This window comes from Pleurodeles waltl, chromosome 5, assembly GCF_031143425.1.
Source record: "Pleurodeles waltl isolate 20211129_DDA chromosome 5, aPleWal1.hap1.20221129, whole genome shotgun sequence".
Taxonomy (NCBI): Eukaryota; Metazoa; Chordata; class Amphibia; order Caudata; family Salamandridae; genus Pleurodeles; species Pleurodeles waltl.
Window position 1 is genome coordinate 1,595,170,509 of NC_090444.1, and position 20,096 is coordinate 1,595,190,604.

Here is a 20,096-nt window from a genome sequence, read left to right on the forward strand (position 1 = left end):
AACCTACCAAACCCAGACATTTTTTAAAACTAGACACCCCAAGGAGTCCAGAGAGGTGTGGCTTGCCTGGATCCCCCAACATTTTCTTACCCAGACTCCCCTGAAAACCTAAAAATTAAAAAAGCATATTTTCCTCACTTTTCTTTGTAGGATCACCGCTCTGGCACAAATTTCCTACCACCCAGCGTTCCCCTCAGTCTCCCAAGTAAAATAATACCTCACTTGTGTGGGTCCCCTAAAGATGTATAAAAGAAAAATATGTGATTACAACTCAATCTCTACAGGTTTTTGGCCTTTTTCTGTTGCAGGCACCTGGGCCACCCACACAAGTGAGGTATCATTTTTATCAGGAGACTAGGGCCCATATTTATACTTTTTGACGCACAACTGCGCCAACGCAGTTGTGCGTCAAAAATTTTACCGCCGGCTAACGCCATTCCAAAGCGCCATGCGGGCGCCTTATTTATTGAATTACGTTAGCCGGCGCTGTGGACTGGTGTGCGTCCAAAAAAAATGACTCACACCAGGCAGCGCCGGCGTAGGGGAAAATGGAGGTTGGGCGTCAAAAAATGGGGCAAGTCAGGTCTGAGGCAAAATTCAGGCCTCAACCCGATTTGCGCCATTTTTTTTTACGCCCATCCCCCATTGAAATGACTCCTGTCTTAGCAAAGACAGAAGTCATGCCCCCTTGCCCAATGGCCATGCCCAGGGGACTTAAGTCCCCTGGGCATGGTCATTGGGCATAGTGGCATGTAGGGGGGCCCAAATCAGGCCCCCCTATGCCACAAAAAAATACGAAAAAAAATACTTACCACAACTTACCTCTACTTCCCTGGGATGGGTCCCTCCATCCTTGGGTGTCCTCCTGGGGTGGGCAAGGGTGGCAGGGGGTGTCCCTGGGGGCATGGGAGGGCACCTCTGGGCTCCTTCTGACCCCACAGGTCCCTTAACGCATGCCCTGACCCAGGCGTTAAAAAACAGCGCCCATCAGGCTGGGCGTAGTTTTTTAAGGCCTGCCCCCTCCTGTGCGTCAAAATGATGTCACAGTATAAATATGGGGCACAGGCCTTAAAGTCATTTTTTGGAAGGGAACGCCTACCTTGCATATAATTAACGCAAGGCTGGTTCCCCCTTCCAAAAAATGACGCACATGGTGGAACTTTGACGCCTGCGGGGTCGGACGTCAAAGTATAAATATGGGGCAGGGTTTGCGCCGATTGTGCGTCAAAAATGTTGACGGACATTCGGCGCAGAGTATAAATATGCCCCTAGGTGTATAGTTTAAAAAAATGCACAGGTTTGGTAGGTTTCCTTAGGTGCCGGCTGAGCTAGAGGCCGCTTTGCTAAAAAAGGTCTGTTTTCTTATGGAGAATGTGATGTGTTGTCGCGCCGCGTGGTGCGGCGCGAGCCGAATGTTCGGCACAAGCCGGGCGTTCGGCTGGGGCCGCACAGCGCGTTTCTAAAACGCGGCGCGCCCCCAGCCTTTCATGCACTTTTCGAGGCCCCAGGCATTGCATGGGGCCTCGCTCTGTCGTTTTCCACCGCCTTGCTGGGGTCTCCTGACCCCTCTTACCTGTTCTTCTTTCTTCTTTCTTGTCCTCTTTCTTTTCTTCTTTCTTGGGTCTTTTTGTTGTACTTTTTTTATGTCTTCTTCCCTTCCCAGGTTACCTTTCTTTTCCCAGCATTCATTGTTCCCTATTCTCTATGGTTTCTATTCTGTTTTGTTCTATGTACCTCTCCCTGTCTAATATGGTGTCCTTTTACTTCCTGTGGGTCACTTCCTGTCTTTTGGTATATAAGGGCTGTGTTTTCTTCATTTCCTTGCGCTGCAACACTTTCTGCTCAGTTAGTGTCTTCGCTCCTGATTTCTTCTCCTGTAGGTTCTGGATTTCAGCATTCTGTGTTTCCTGACTTTTGCTCCTTTTTGATTCCAGTTTGTTTGTTCTTGTTTTTTCCAGGAACCTTCCTGTTGGAGGTTTTTCCCCTTTTTCTAAGGGGTTTTTTCCTCTGGCGCTATTTTCTGAAGGGCACGGTCTGTTCTTGGCGTCTCCATTGCCTACAGCACCGTGGCTACCAGAAAGAGTCGCCCCTTTTTGGGCCAAAGCCGAACATTGAAGATCCACGCCACCCGGTCTGCAAATTCCAGGCGCAAGCAGCACGTGAGTCGTGACAGATTGCAGGGCCTAACCATTCGGACGTCCTCAAACACCATGGATGACACAGTGGCGGCTGCTGCAGATCCGGAACAATCTCTTTTGACCACGATTCAGCAACAAGCTCAGGAATTGCAACAACTACGCAATGAAAATGCTGCGTTACGACAGGCTTTGGCTCTTCGCACCAGTGATGTTCCAACTATCTCCTCTTCTACCCCTTGTTTCTCTGGTGAACCAACCAAACTTAGCGAGTTCCTGGATGCATTAACAGTGTACTTCGCCTTCCGACCTACCCAATTCTCCCACGACAGGACCAAGGTGGGTTATCTTATCAGTGCCTTATCCGGTCCAGCCTTGGCCTGGGCAACCCCGATGGTGTCCTCCAACGATCCTGTATTGTCGGACTATTCCACCTTTGTGAGTCGCTTCAAACAGATGTTTAGCCGTCCTGGATTGGAAGCCTCTGCCGAAGAAGCCTTATGTGATATCCAACAAGGCTCGCAAGACGTCTTGCAATATATAACCCGTTTTCGTCAGCTGGCGGCAGAGACCACTTGGGTGGAACGTACTCTGGTAACTTTATTTCGTAGAGGACTCAAAGAAGAAATAAAGGATGAACTAGTACATTCTACCAGAGCGGAAGATCTTCGTGGCCTGATGGATCAAGCACTGTCCATCGAATATCGTCTTCAGGAACGGAGATCGGAAAAGAAAAGGAGTAGAGGGTTTTCCCAGCCAAGTAGCTCACGAGCTTGCCTGCAGCGTTCCGAGGAACCTCGCACTCCTGCTAGAGACATCGAAGGGGAACCCATGCAGGTGGATACTACCCGAGGTCCGCTCTCTGCTAGTGAACGAGAGGACAGACGCAAGAGAGGGTTGTGCCTGTACTGTGGTTCTGCTGGTCACATGCTTCGTACCTGTCCTGTACGTCCACCCAGGCCTTCGGGAAACGCCACCTCCCGTCCTCTGTAAGAAGGGAGGGGACGGGATCTACTGCTATACCTTCCATCAGCTCCTTTGATGACAATACAACCGCCTTGTTCATTTTTCCTGTCCTGTTACAACTTCCTGACGGTCGTCAAGAAAAGACTATGGCATTACTAGATTGTGGTGCTAGTGGTATATACATGGACAAGACGTGGGCTGCTGCTCACCAAGTTCCTACACAAGCAAAAGAAGTACCCGAACAGGTACACACCGTGGATGGATCCTTGATATCCTCTGGTCCTGTAGACACCACTACCCTGATGTTAAGTCTACAGGTGGGAAACCATCAAGAACACATCTCCTTCGATCTTATCACGTCCCCCAACCATACCATCATTCTTGGAATTCCGTGGTTTATCAGACATAACCCGTATATAAATTGGGTAACCCGGACAGTTTCTTTGTCTTCGCAATTTTGTCATGAGAACTGTTTTACTTCCGACAAGTATTGGTCTCCGAAAAGATCCTTAGATACTGAAGGTGCCACTGGTATGTCCATTAATACGGTCCAAGGGGTCCCAGACCACTATTTGGAGTTTCAGGATGTTTTCCAAAAACCGTCGAAACCTGTGCTACCTCCTCATCGAGAATATGATTGTGCTATTCCATTGGAACCCGGCACAATTGTTCCTTTTGGGAGGATGTACTCTCTCACGGAACCCGAAAAGGAAGTTCTAAAAGAGTATCTGGACGAAAATATACAGAGTGGTCTTATTGTTCCATCATCGTCTCCGGCTGGGGCTCCTCTCTTTTTTGTCCCCAAGAAGACAAAGGATCTTCGTCCTTGCCTGGATTTTCGAGGTCTGAATAAAATAACAATTAAAGACCGTTATCCTTTGCCTCTCATCAGGGACATACTAGAAGCTATCAGAGGGGCTCAACGTTTTACTAAATTAGATTTACGAGGAGCTTACCACCTTTTACGCATAAAAGAAGGCGACGAATGGAAGACAGCTTTCAGGACTCCATTTGGCCATTTTGAATATAGGGTTATGCCGTTTGGTCTCACTAACGCCCCCGCAATCTTCCAGAGGTTTATGAACTCAGTGTTTTCAGACCTTCTGAATCAGACAGTCGTGATCTACCTAGATGATATTCTTATTTATTCTAGAAATCCAGAACTCCACTCTTCCCATGTGAAACAAGTTCTTCAAAGACTTCGTGCTCATCAACTATTTTGCAAACCAGAAAAATGTGAGTTCGACATGACGGAAGTCAAATATCTGGGCTATCATTTAAGTCCCACCGGCAGAGCTATGGATCAAGAAAAGGTACAAGCTATCCTAGAGTGGCCTTCTCCTTCTTCCATAAAAGAAACACAATGTTTCCTAGGGTTAGCAAACTTCTATCGACAATTCATTCTAGACTTTGCCAGACAGACTAGCCACATAACTCACACCTTAAAAAAGGAAAATTTAAAGAAAGGGTTTGTCTGGACTGAGGCGGCTGAAGCAGCCTTTCAAGAATTAAAGAGAGCCTTCACCCAAGCCCCCATCTTGAGACATCCAGATACCACCAAACAATTTATAGTCGTAACTGATGCTTCTGAGAGAGCCATCGGAGCTGTCTTACTCCAACGACAAGAGGATGATGGTCTTGAACATCCTGTTTTCTACTTGTCTCATATCCTTTCCACAGCTGAACAACACTATTCTGTACTGGAAAGGGAATTATTGGCGCTGAAAACAGCCTGCCTTGAGTGGAGACAGTTTCTGATGGGTTCCAAGGAACCATTTGAGGTGAGGACAGACCACCGTAACCTACAATGTTTACGAAATGTTGTATGCCAGAATAGTCGTCAGGCCCGCTGGGCCTTTTTCTTCAGTCAGTACGATTTTTTCATCACATATATTCCTGGATCTCAAAACATTCTGGCTGATGCTCTGTCTCGCCGATATCCAGAGTGTACTCCTTCCTCATCTCAGTATCTTCTGGAACCCAGTAAGATCATTGGAGTGACTCAGTCTTTCCTGGAAGAAGTACAACTGGAATACGCCAACCTATCGGACCACGATATAGAAGAACTAAGTCAAATATTCATTGATCATATCTTCCGTCTCCATGGACTTCCACATACCATAATATCTGATAGAGGACCTCAGTACATTTCCCGGTTTTGGAGGCATTTTTGTAAAACACTGAATATTAATAGAGCCCTGTCTTCAGGGTTCCATCCTCAGACCAACGGCCAGACCGAGCGTCTGAACCAAGGACTAGAGCAATATCTTCGATGCTTTTGCAATTCTACCCAAAGTAACTGGAACACTTACCTCTCTATAGCTGAATTTTCCTACAATAACTCAGTCCATAGCGCCTCCAAGGTCACTCCCTTTTTCTGTTCTTATGGTTTTCATCCTACCTCTTTTCCTACTTCTCCACAATCCAACTCTCCTCTACCCGCTATTTCCTATTTCTCCAAACGCCTTCTCCAAATCCATAGACTAATTCGATCTAATTTGTTACATACCAAGAGATATATGAAGAAGGCTGCAGACAAGAGACGTGCAACCAATCCAGACTATCATCCGCAAGATAAAGTTTGGCTCTCCTCCAAATTCTTACCCTCACGTCTTTCTCAAAATAAGTTCACACCTCGTTACTATGGGCCTTTCCGTATTCTTCAGTTGGTCAATCCTGTCACTGTCCGTCTTCGCTTACCTCATACTTGGAAAATTCATCCCGTCTTTCATGTTTCCCAGCTCAAACCTTACGTACCTGACCCTTTCTCTCGTCAGTTTCCTTGTCCTCCTCCTGTGTTGGTGAACGATGCTCCTGAATATGAGGTACAGGAAATCTGTGACTCTCGTCTATTTCACAGACGGCTTCAATATCTGATTCATTGGAAGGGTTATCCTCTCAGTGAATGCTCTTGGGAAGATGCATCTTCTGTTCACGCTCCTCTCCTGATTCAACGCTTTCACCGTTTGTTTCCTCTCAAACCTGGGCCTTCGGGAGGGGGACCTACTGTCGCGCCGCGTGGTGCGGCGCGAGCCGAATGTTCGGCACAAGCCGGGCGTTCGGCTGGGGCCGCACAGCGCGTTTCTAAAACGCGGCGCGCCCCCAGCCTTTCATGCACTTTTCGAGGCCCCAGGCATTGCATGGGGCCTCGCTCTGTCGTTTTCCACCGCCTTGCTGGGGTCTCCTGACCCCTCTTACCTGTTCTTCTTTCTTCTTTCTTGTCCTCTTTCTTTTCTTCTTTCTTGGGTCTTTTTGTTGTACTTTTTTATGTCTTCTTCCCTTCCCAGGTTACCTTTCTTTTCCCAGCATTCATTGTTCCCTATTCTCTATGGTTTCTATTCTGTTTTGTTCTATGTACCTCTCCCTGTCTAATATGGTGTCCTTTTACTTCCTGTGGGTCACTTCCTGTCTTTTGGTATATAAGGGCTGTGTTTTCTTCATTTCCTTGCGCTGCAACACTTTCTGCTCAGTTAGTGTCTTCGCTCCTGATTTCTTCTCCTGTAGGTTCTGGATTTCAGCATTCTGTGTTTCCTGACTTTTGCTCCTTTTTGATTCCAGTTTGTTTGTTCTTGTTTTTTCCAGGAACCTTCCTGTTGGAGGTTTTTCCCCTTTTTCTAAGGGGTTTTTTCCTCTGGCGCTATTTTCTGAAGTGCACGGTCTGTTCTTGGCGTCCCCATTGCCTACAGCACCGTGGCTACCAGAAAGAGTCGCCCCTTTTTGGGCCAAAGCCGAACATTGAAGATCCACGCCACCCGGTCTGCAAATTCCAGGCGCAAGCAGCACGTGAGTCGTGACATGTGTCCACATTGTGTTTTGGGGCATTTCCTGTCGCGGGCGCTAGACCTACTCACACAAGTGAGGTACCATTTTTATTGGGAGACTTGGAGGAATGCTAGGTGGAAGGAAATTGGTGGCCCCTCTCAGATTCCAGAACTTTTTGTCACCGTAGTATGAAGAAAAAGTGTTTTTTTAAGCAAAATTTTGAGGTTTGCAAAGGATTCTAGGTAACAGAACCTGGTGAGAGCCCCACAAGTCACCCCATCTTGGATTCCCCTACGTCTCTAGTTTGCAATAATGCACAGGTTTGGTAGGTTTCCTCAGGTGCCGGCTGAGCTAGAGGCCAAAATCCACAGCTAGACACTTTCCAAAAAACAGCGCTGTTTTCTTTGGAAAAATGTGATGTGTTCAGTTTGTGTTTTGTGGCATTTCCTGTCGCAGGCTCTAGGCCTAACCACACAAGTGAGGTACCATTTTTATCAGGAGACTTGGGGGAATGCTGGGTGGAATTTATGGCTCCTCTCAGATTCCAGAACTTTATGTCACCGAAAAAAGTGTTTTTTTGGCCAAATTTTGGGGTTTGCAAAGGATTCTGGGTAACAGAACCTGGTGAGAGCCCCACAAGTCACCCCATCTTGGATTCCCCTAGGTGCCTAGTTTATAAAAATGTGCAGGTTTGATAGGTTTCCGTAGGTGCCGGCTGAGCTAGAGGCCAAAATCTACAGCTAGGCACTTTGCAAAAAACACGTCAGATTTCAATGTAAAATGTGATGTGCCCGTGTTGCATTTCCTGTCCCGAGCATTAGGTCTACCCATGCAAGTGAGGTACCATTTTTATCGGAAGACTTGGTGGAATACAGAATAGCAAAACAAGTGTTATTGCCCTTTGTCTTTCTCTAAATTTTTTCCTTGCAAATGTAAGACAATGTGTAAAAAAGATGTCTATATGAGAAATGCCCTGTAATTCACATGCTAGTATTGGCACCCCGGAATTCAGAGATGTGCAAGTAACCACTGCTTCTCAACACCTTATCTTGAGCCTATTTGGAAATACAAAGGTTTTCTTGATACCTATTTTTCACTCTTTATATTTCAGCAAATGAATTGCTGTATACCCGGTATAGAATGAAAACCCATTGCAAGGTGTAGCTCATTTATTGGCCCTGGGTACCTAGGGTTCTTGATGAATGTAGTGTGTTCAATGTATTTATGCATTGTTGTTATTTTCCCAATGTTTATTTTAAATTGTAACCTTTGCTGCACTCATTGTATTTCCCATGAATTAGTTGGTATGCTCCCTATTCTCCCTCCTGTCCGGAATGTGGAATGTGACAGAGAGATGGTCAGGATCTGAGGAATGGAGGCAGTGTATCCTGTTGGTGGATGAAGTTTCCTTTCCTGGGAGTTATTTGGAAATAAACTGGTATATCACACCTCCCTATGGCTGCTCTATCTTGCTTTCCTGTGGAGGATTACTTGCAGTCACTAAAATGGACCCACAAGCCCTATATGTCCCCGCAACCAGAAGAGTTCAGCAGACGTTACGGTATATTGCTTTAAAAAATCTTACATTGCAGGTAAAAGTTATAGACTAAAACGTTGAGTAAAATGCCTGTTTTTTTTATCTCAATTCAATATTCTTTTTATTTCAACTGTTATTTTCTGTAGGAAACCCTGGTAGGATCTATGCAAATCACCCCTTGATGAAGTCAGAATTTTCTCTACTTTTTCAGAAATGTTTAACTTTCTGGGATCCAGCATTGGTTTCACACCCATTTCTGTCACTAACTGGAAGGAGGCTGAAAGCACAAAAAATAGTAAAAATGGGGTATGTCCCAGTAAAATGCCAAAATTGTGTTGAAAAATTGGGTGTTCTGATTCAAGTCTGCCTGTTCCTGAAAGCTGGGAAGATGGTGATTTTAGCACCCCAAAAACGTTGTTGATGCCATTTTCAGGGAAACAACCACAAGCCTTCTTCTGCAGCCCTTTTTTCCCGAAATGTTCACTGTACTTTGGCTAATTTCTTGATCTTCTTCAGGGGAACCCACAAAGTCTGGGTACCTGTAGAATCCCTAGGGTGTTGGATAAAAAGGACGCAAATTTGGCGTGGGTAGCTTATGTGGACAAAAAGTTATGAGGGCCTAAGCGCCAACTGCCCCAAATAGCCAAAAAAAGGCCTTGCACCTGAGGGGAAAAGGCCTGGTAGTGAAGGGGTTAAAGAATGAAAAGACATTGATAAAGACTCCATTCCACATTTCCTCAAAAGGTATGCCTTTCAAAGTTTCTATTAAGAGTTTCCACACACCTCAAAAGGTCAATACAATCTTATCTTCATTGGCATCTTACTTCTCATTGGCATCTTAGGATTCTACATTACCAGAGGTGATTGACTGAAAGGTGGAAGCAACCTTCAAGAAGTCATATGCAGCTTTCAACTTTGCTATAAGAGCAGGAACATATGCCAAATATGTAACACTGCTGTCTGTCATTGAATGATTTCCAAAAAGTCTTCATCTGTCTTTAGGAAAGAGACAATCTGTCACCCATATTGGCAAATATTGAACTAATGACTCAGTTGCTATCAGATGTTTCTTGTGACAGCAAATGGGCAGCCACATCTTCTATTGGCACAGTGACAGTAGGACACTATTTGCTATGGATGAAGTCCTGGAAACTGGCACTCATTCAAAAGTTGCCCTTTACTGGTCCATGTCTTTTTGCTGCAGAGCTGGATGCCCTGGTCCAGAAGGCTGTGGAGGAAAAGATTCTCAAATCGTTTAAGCTTTTTCTAACAAGATATACTTTCTGACAAAACAAGTCTTTCAGAGTTCAGGATGAGCATCTATATTGTGGCTGCACCCAAGGTTACGGGGCTGTATTTGGTGACAAAACTGTACTAGCCATTTCCCAAGGTCCAGGCCAGCCACAAAATGACTAAAAAGTCAGTAGGTTGGGGGCAATCTTGCTACAGTTTTTGCCTCAGAGTCAGGAAGTGGTATCAGCAGTTGGATTCTGGATATCATTAACCACGGTTATATTATCCCAATATTAGATGTGCAACCTCCAGGTCAGTTGCTGCCTACAACAAAATGTGCATGCAAAAGGCAGTCTATGTTTGAGGGCATTCAAGCTTTACTCCAAAAGAAAGCAATTGTTCTGGTCCTGGATCATTAGTGGAAAGGGTTTCACTCCACTATCTTCTTGGTCTCAAAACCAAACAGGACCTATCGACTTGTCTTAGTCCTCAATGCCTTGAACGAATATGTACGCATCAAGATGCTTCGCATGATTTCTCTTCAGTCTGTCAACCCATTGTTTGTGGAAGAGGATTTCTTGGCAACTCTAGACCTGCAGGTTACTAAGGGCCACAAGTCAAATGCAAACGCATTGATATGCTTACAGGAAGCAGCAGTTTCATTTGTTATTTAAGATTTCGTTCATGTCAGATACAACTGCTTCAAAAGAACTGCACCAAGCCAAGGGCGTGTGGTTTCAATTTACAAATCTGCATTTGTAATCTAGCTACTCTAAAGACTCGTGCTCATTTTATGTAGGATGAATAAATATACCAAAGCTGGTTTATAGTGAGGGATCAACGGTGTAATTTTCAGTAAGATTTTGAGACCTATGGAAATAGTCAATGAAACTCTATTATACATAGGTACTATCTTTAGGGGCATGTGTACATGTGCAAGGACAAAATGCTGTCATTCAAGTGAAAGCATCCAGTGGATAGAGTGGGCCGGTCTGTTTCTCTATTTCTTCTACTTGTGCGGGAGGGAGTATTCTTTGAGTGGCATATCAGCAGATCAATGGAGAAAGAGTCCTGGTTGGAAGCCAGAATATGTGTATATATTTTTGTATGATTTTTTGGAAAACAGGAGGCTGGCAGGATGGCTAAGGCTGTCTTTAGGCCTGACCTAAAAATACTGTTACAGCTCTCTTTCTCTCTTCTACAGCTGATTCATCATCCTCTCTGACAGGGGTGGCTGGGCTAGTTGAAGGAAAAGCAGGGCTGACCATTTTCTATTTCACCATCAGACTGCACTAGCTTCATGCATCTACATGCATCTTTAGACCTAGCCCACTTTTTTTCTCAACTCCTCAGTTGGACCGTCTCTGTTCATGCACTGTTGGGTAATTAGCACCTCAGGAACTTCTCATCAGGAAATAACTGTATGTTCTAATACACCAGATAAGCAAGGAGGTTGTCAGACTGGCATTGGGAGAGGATCATTTTTAGTTTCAAGCTGATCTATTCTGTCTGGCAACATTGACCAGAGTTTTCACTGGGGTATTGGCACCAGTAGTTGCACATCTTCAATTGTCTGACTGTACACTATTTCTATATTTGGATGGTTGGTTGTTTGCTTCTTCTCTTCTTAAGGTGGATAATAATATTTAGAAGGTCACTGTAGTGTTGCAGAGACTTGGATTCATCACTAAGTTCAAGAAGTCTCATAGCCAGCCAATACAGTGCTTTGGAGTCCAATTCAAAGCCGATCTAGGATGGATGGTTCTTTCTCAACCCAGTCACATTTATTGTCCCAATCCTCCATGTCAGCGAAAGGAAGATTAACGATACATGGGGTGATGGCAGCTACTACAGTGGTAGCACCTTGGCACGGTTTTACTGCAAGCCCTTGATCAACCAACTTTTACATTTTTCTCTCTGAATTCCTGGGAGTATGAGAGTTTCATCTCTTAATCACCCATCACATCAGAGAGACCTTGGAATGGAATGGTGGATGCGGGAGAACAATCTTTCAAAAGATGTTCCTTACATCTTCTCCCACTTCAACTGACTACAGATGCCAGCAGGTGGGGTTGGGGAGCAACTCTAGGAGTCAGAAAACAAGCAGATAATGATCAGGCGAGGAAAGGTTACAGTCCTCCAACTGTAGAGAACTAGCAGCAGTCTGACAAGCTCTGCAGGCCTATTCCCCGTTGGTGAAGGGTGCCAATCTGTAGGTCAAACAGAGAATCAGGTTGCGAAATGCTATTTCAATCACCAAAGGTTACTAAGTGCAGGCTGATGAATGCAGTGGCTGCACACTTTTTAGTCTGGACAGAAGCAAACTTGTTTGCCTTGCAGGCAGTTTACATTCAGGGACAATTGCATTTGTGGGCACACAGCTTTAGAAGGAAACTTCCTTTATCAGTGATGTATCACTTGTCTCCTCAGGAGTTCAAAGGATTCTGTCATCACTTCAGCAGAAAGTGGATAGATCCGTTTGCATCTCCACAGAATGTTCTCTTTCGAGACACACTGTCCTCAGGCTTGGGTAGAGGATGCACTTGCAATTTCCCGGGCAAGGGTGCTTCTGAAAATCTGGGAGGAGAAGGCATCAGTAATACTGATAGCATCATTCTGGTCCAGGTGCCAGTGATCCTCCCATCTGATGTTAATGGCACTGAGTAAGTATCTGCATTTTCTCCAGCTCAATTTCCACAGTTGCCGATACTCCAGGTTCGTCATCTCAGGTTGACAGCCTGGCATTTGAAAGGATAGAGATAAAACAAATGGGATGTTTTTAGAGGTTGCCCAAGATTTTCAGCTCTCTAGATAACCATCTACCCTTTCTTCCTATAAGAAACATTGGTGTACCTTTCAGCAGTTGGGGCTGGCAGTTTTAGGAGGGAGGGGTGGGCGGGAAGCACACTCACACTCATTCTTTCACACACACGCACACACATCCATTAACAACACTCATCAACATTCAAACATGCACGCACGCACAAAACATTAATTTAAAAAGATCACACACACACTTACCTTCAGCCTTGGAGGTCCCAGGAGGGTTGGGACTGCTGCCTTCCCTCACTGGCTGACCTTAGGTCAGCCAATGAGGGAAGGCAGCAGTCCCAACTTCATCACAGAGTGGGATGGGGTCAGTGAGACTGCTGACTCCACCACACTCTGACGTGGTGTCACTGATTGACACACACCCTGGGTGCTTCAGGGCTTAAACCTGAAGCGCCCAGGTCGAAGTCAATGAGTGACGCTTCCCTCGTCAGCCGGGGGAGGGCCTCAAGGCAACTTTGCTGAGCCAAGGAGATCACGCCCACAGGAGCTATGACCTCTTCAGCCCAGCAAAGTTCAGCTCAGGCAGCCAGGAGTCTGAGCAAATCGCGCATGTCTGCTCCTGGCTGCCTGACCTGAACCTGAAGAGTGTCTGTCAGGCTGACCTCTGTTCAGCCTGATAGCCACTCTTCATGAGGGGCAAAAGGTGGGGGGGGCGTGGCCCCTCTGCCCTAAAGGATGGGACGCGCCTGCCTTTCAGAAGTGTTGTGATACTAAGCGCTGGGAACCATTCTCCTTACCTGTTTTTTAAAATCCTGGAATTTCTCATACTAGAGTTCCTCTTGGGTTTTGCACCCTCTACTTTGTCTGCTCAGTGGTAGACAGTAAGGTTTTTAAAGTAGTAGACAGCTGTGCTCCAGTACTGCCAGAGATTCAAACAGAATGCATCACACATAGAAAGAAGAAAACCCAGGGAGAAATAAAGATATTTCTCTCCATGGCATCACTCTTATGGCACCCCTGAGGCATTCCCAGACTTGTAAATCTGAGAATGCATCAGATTCCTTTGTTGTTGCATAGGAACAACCCTGCAACAATCATCGAACACCCCTTTCACGTAGTATAATGCTTGAAAGGGGGCCATATTTACAATGCAATGAAAAGCCACGCAAGGTGGCTATGCGTGGCCTTGTAAATATAGGCTACCCTGCGCCACCGGAGCGTCATAAAAACGATACATGGTGGTGTAGTGTGCCTAGGGCCTTGTAATGGAGCACATTTAATACTGGGGAAGCCAGAAAAATGGCAGCGCATGCAAGAAGGTTCTGAATGGGGGATATGAGGACTATAACCAGGGGCCTAATACAAGAACCCTGCGATCCGGAGGTGGTGTGGGGCAAACTTTCTGAGGCCTCGAACTCTTCAGCGGGGCCCAATTATTTAGCCCGGGAAATTAATATCTGTGAGATGCGTTAGACTCAGGGGTCCGGCCTGCCTTCTTATGTTGCGTTACGCCACTGACTGTAGCCCAGGCTATGGCAAAACGGATCCGCTGATGGGTGGCAGCATCCATGCACCGGCGCTGTATATGAATGTGAGGCATGCCGAAGCGTGAATGGAATCTATTCCACAGATGATTAGCATATATAAATAGATTGCATCAGTGGACATGTGGCATATAGTAAAGATCAATATTGTTTTTAAAAGGTGAGCCACTGTGTCTGTATTTGTTGTTTCGTTGAAGCCCCAACACACTGAGGTGATACATTGGGATAACGGCTGCCGCTAGATGGCAGCAAGAGCCCAAAAGAAAAGGATGACGAAATTATTTTTTTCATTGCCTCCACTCTCCCCTCGCTTGAACCTAAGAGTTCAGTTAGCAGGTGAACTTCACAGTTATAATTCCTATGTTTTCCCTGAGATTGGAGACATCTGGACACAGTAAAATAAATCTTTATTTTTAAAATGTCCATTTTGTTGAGAAAGTTTTCATTCGTGGAATGCCACATAAAACCAGGTAAATTGTTACCTGTTAGAGAAACGTGTATAGAGAAGTCAATCAAAGAAAATGGACAGGTGGTGTACAATTAATACATGTAACAGAGGAGAAACACAACTCTCTGTGTTAATAACAGAGGGCGACAACTAAGAAGTTCTATACTGAATCTAAGGAGAGGCACTGTGAAGACAATTGTAAACGGATCCGATTGCTGGGAAAATGAGAGAATAAAGTAAAACACATTAAACCACAAGAATGACTGTAGATGCACATTTTTCACATATTTAAGACGACATTTTTACTTGAGAACAAAATAGGTAAAAGAGGTAAAGGGAGAGACCTGGACAAGAGGAAGTCACCGCATCCCCATGACAGAATGAACGAATTAGGGATGGAGGATTATTGTGCATCAGTCTATATTATGTTTTAGGTGTTTATAAAAAGCGCTGATGGTACCAACACTAAGACGAGTAACATTGAAATCTATGAAAGAAACAATATCATAAGGTATAGCTACAAGGTGAAAGCATTAAGAGATCCCGGGAGTCATATCCAGAGAAGCAGTTTAATATGAAAAAAACAGATGTGACCCTCTGCAGGAGTATTTTCAAACCTCTGCAAGAAAAAAAGGATAGCATCTGTGGAACATATGTTTAATTTATTCGATCAATGCAAAACATGAAGTGAAATAAACATCAAGCTGCACTGACTCACTGGGCTTGATTTACTCTTGTACCACTTAAAGTTAAACTCCAACAGAACTACTTGTTTACTATAAAATGCAATTCGCAAGCATGCAGGTGGAGATCTCCACTTCTGCCTTGCCTAACTTTTCTGTGCAGCGATCTCTGCTCTGGTAACAGAGATCTCAACAAACGTATATACTATTTGTAGTAAATATATGCAGGACTAGAGGGGGTGGCTGGAAAATTAAGAATAATTACTAAAAGTACAAAGGGTTAATGGGAAGTTAAAGAGAGGTTTGATAGAATCATGCTGATACAAAACATGTGCCCAAAAATACAATAAAGCTACTACAGTCCTAATGGTGTATAAACAAGCGTATATGTACTCCAGCTCAACTTAGGAATAAGTCATATACCACCGATGATCGACAACAAGTACTGCAGCACTCTCCCATATAAATCGAAAGAGGAAGCAATTTAAGCAAACACCTATAGGAATGCATTAGAAATGAATGTTAAAGTATTGAAACACTTTTACCATTAAAATGTAAAGATTGCCTTATGATAAAGGAGCTCTGCATGGGTATTATTAAGGTTATTCATAACACATGTAAGCCTCCTGGGTCCTGGACATCGTATAGGCATGTGTTTCTTCTGAATGTTGAAACCAAGGTCTTGAGCAAGATATTGGCCACTAGGCTGACTCAGATTATATCATCTTTGGTACATCCAGACCAGTCAAGCTTTATACCGTTCAGAAGTCGAAAACCGAACCTTAGACTGCAATATTGTTGTATGGCGCACACAGACACATTGGTGGAGCCAGCAGTGGTGGTATCACTGGATGCCGCAAATGCTTTTGACTCCTTAGATTGGTTTTATATTTTCCAAGTAATAGAAGGTATGAACTTTGGGCCAGAATTCATCAGATGCATCAAAGTTTTATATAGGGGGCCTATGGCCTACATCAGAGAGAATTGTGTACCTTTGTGACCTTTTTTTTAGGGGACCAGATAGAGTTGCTCTCTCTCACCCATAAGCTTCTCACTAGCTATGGAATCCTCTGCACCTTGGATGAGAGAGAATACATCAGGAAGGGATGCTAAGTGGGATAGAGGCTGGGAGGATAACATTTCATTGTACGCTGATGATATTCTGCGCAATGAATCACAACCTAAGGTGTCCATTAATTGATTCATGCAGATGGTGCCGACCTTTGGGAAGTACCGTGGATTCCATATAAATTGTGTAAATTCAGTGATCTTTCCCTTATTGAAGTGGACCAATAATGCACCAATCCGAGGCAGGTGCAGGTAGATCTGTGAGGATTCAAATACCTAGGCATGCATGTGACACCTGCCTCAGATTAAATCTTGAGGCAGAATCTATAAACTATATTTGATCAATTCAGAGAGGATTTGAGTTGCTGAAGTCTTTGCTATTGTCTATATTGGGCATTGCGGCGTTGTTTAAAATGTTTGTGCTACCCAAATTTCTTTGTACTCTTCAAAACATCATATTTCATAGCAGAGCGTCTCTTTCAGAGTATTGACAGAGAGTTATGACTACTTCTTTGGAATAACTTTGCCCCAAGAATAGCCCTACTTAAATTCGTGTGGGACTATGATGGAGGCATCACTCTCCCAGAAAAAGAAACTACTGTTCGACCATCCAATTAATGTTCGTGAATGCCTGACTGGGCATACGCACAGCAGGATGTTCCTTCACTTAGGCATGGCCAGAATTGGATGGAGCCTAGGAGGTACCCAGCGTTATTCTTGGCACACCAGTAACCTCCCGATGTACATGCGGATTAGTTTACAAATACAAGAGAAAGAGTTGATCCTGTTAGAGCAGTAAACTGTGTTAATAAAAGACCCCCACTTTGGTATTCACAGAGACTCGGAGAAGTGAGTAAACTGAAAGGTCTTTGGGAATGGGACCATATCAAGAGGTGTATGGGATTACACTACCTTCAAGATGTAACCGATGATAGGTGGGAGTATACAATGCGGGAAGGGGAGGTTTTCTGATATTTGCATCTCGAACATGCCTTGCAAGTAGATATCCCCAAAGACAACAAGGGTGTCTTTATATTAACCACCTAAAAGACACAGGGGGTCATTACAACATTGGCGGTAAAAGCCGCTTACCGCCGTGCAGAAGACCGCCAATACACCGCCGCGGCCGCGGAAATCCGCTACAGCTATTATGACCCACAGCTCGGAATCCGCCGAAATTCAGACACCCACACAAGTCCGCCACACCAAAGGTCAGTGATAAACTGGCAAAAACAAAACCTCCACTGTCACGCCAACAGAAACACGCCCATGCTATTACGACGCACGAATCCACGCGGCGGTCTTTCAACCGCGGTATTCCATTGGCGGTACACACTGCCGCGCTCAAAATACACACACATCTCCAAAACACCACCACATTGGACAATTCAAAATACACACACCTGATACACATACAAACAACACTCCCACACACCCAACACAATATAAAACACACACCCACATCACCCACAAACCCCTACGACCAAAATTCAGAGACGAAGGCGACAGAGAGAGAGCACAGCAATAGAGAACCCCACCACACAGAGGCACAGAACACCATCATCCACACAACATCCACGCACAAAATTCCCCACACCACAACACATCACCACACTCATCACCACATACATCACCCCACACATCACCTACACCACCCCATGGCGCGCCAAAGACACCGCAGATTTTCTGAGGAGGAGCACAGGGTCATGTTGGAGGAAATCGTACTGGTAGAGCCACAGCTAGTTGGATCACAGGTGCAGCACACCTCCATAGCCAGGAAGATGGAGCTATGGCGAAGAATCATCGACAGGGTAAACGCAGTGGGACAGCACCCAAGAAATCGGGAGGACATCAGGAAGAGGTGGAACGACCTACGGGGGAAGGTGCGTTCAGTGGTCTCCAGGCACAACATCGCGATTCAGCGGACTGGCGGCGGACCCCCACCTCCTCCCCCACAACTAACAACATGGGAGGAGCAGGTCTTGACCATCATGCATCCTGAGGGCCTTGGAGGAGTCGGTGGAGGAATGGACACTGGTAAGTCAAATCTTAACTATCATATCCCCCACCGTACCTGCATGCTATCACACACCCCCACCCTCACCCCCTCCCCTATCACTCCAACTCCTCACTAATGTACTTATAACACAAACCACCCATCCCAACACAAAGCCCTGCATGACACAACTAAGCATGGACACCCATCACTAAAGCATGCCCACTGCACATACCCATAACACCCCCCAACCATCATCACACAAGCCCCCACACAGGAATGCTTGCACTGGGGTACACGCACACCCACCCATTGCACACCATGACACACACACATGCAATAATCATGCTTTTATACCCCTGCAGGACCACTACGTAATGTCACCACACAGGAGGGTGCAGACATGTCTACTCCACCCCCAGAAGAGGCCCACAGTGATGACAGCAGCTCTGGCCAACTGGATCCAGATGACCAGCCCGGACCATCGTGGGCCTCGGGACAGTCGGTTCCCCTTGCACAGGCACAGCCCAACACTGACCTTCCACCCTCTGGTCACACCAGCACAGCACCCACCCAGCGGGCCCATACCTCCGTACCCAGGACACGTCAGTCAGCTGTGTGTCCACCACTACAGGGAACCCAGGATAACCCATCACCCTAACAACAACAGGGACCTGGGGACAGTGGTAGTGGGCACACGGCCCAGGGGACGGAGGCACAGGAACACAGGGGAACTGGGAGGGCTGCTGTGCGACAGGGGGCGGACATGCCAAGGGAACCCTCTCTCCACGAGGCCCTTTCCTCCATCATGGGAGCATACCACCACTCCCAGGAGACGATGGCTACGGTCCTGGCCAAGTTTCAGGAGACCCAGCGCATGCAGGACGAACAGTATTTGGGGTTCAGGGAAGAGCTCAGAACCATCAGCACCGCCCTGGCCACCATCGTAGGGGTGCTGAAGGACATACAAAAGACCATGAGGGACACCGTGGCACTCCAAGGGGCCCCTGACACTAGCATGGATGATGAACTGCCCACCACCTCCGCCGGCGCGAGTGGACAGGACGTCCCGCCACAGGACCACCACACCAGCACCCCACCCCCTGCAGACGGAAAACCACCCCGCAAGCAGGTCCCTGAGATCCAGGAACAGGACAGAGCAAGATGGCTAGACCCCGCCAGGAAATGAGACCACCCTGATTGTCCTCCCACTGTCCCGCTTTGTTACCCTGTCCAGATTGGAACTGCCCCAGCTCCACTTCCTATGCCCATATGGGCAATGCACCTGTGAGACTTATAGACTGGACTCTGCCGTGGACATTCCTCCACCATGACCCATCACCAGTTTGCCACCCCCTCAAATATTTAGCACTTCAATAAACACCCTTGAACCACAAAACAATCTGGAGTCAGTCTGTGATTTTGAAAATGTGTATTAGCTATGACAGTGACAAAATCCATTCTCAATAGTAATGTCAACATACCTATGTCACACATCACAAGTCCATGAAGGATGCAAGCAGATGACACACGTTGGTAACCACACCTGTGAAACCGTAATGGGAATGTATCACTCAGTTAGCAGATACTACTTCAAATTGACAGACAGGATAGAGGTAGAAGTGTGAAAGTGAATGTATTAGTAAATACATTTTTCTCACCTGTGTGTCACTGGAAATATTGCTGTATGACAGAGTCCCTATTATCAATGTCTTCTTCCTCTGCTTCCTCCTCATCACTGTCCACAGGCTCTACATCTGCCACAACACCGTCATCTGGACCATCCTCCTGCAGAAAAGGCACCTGGCGTCGCAAAGCAAGATTGTGAAGCATTGAGCAGGCGATGATAATCTGGCACAACTTCCTTGGTGAGTAGAATAGGGAACCACCTGTCATATGGAGGCACCTGAACCTGGCCTTCAGGAGGCCGAAGGTGCGTTCGATCACCCTCC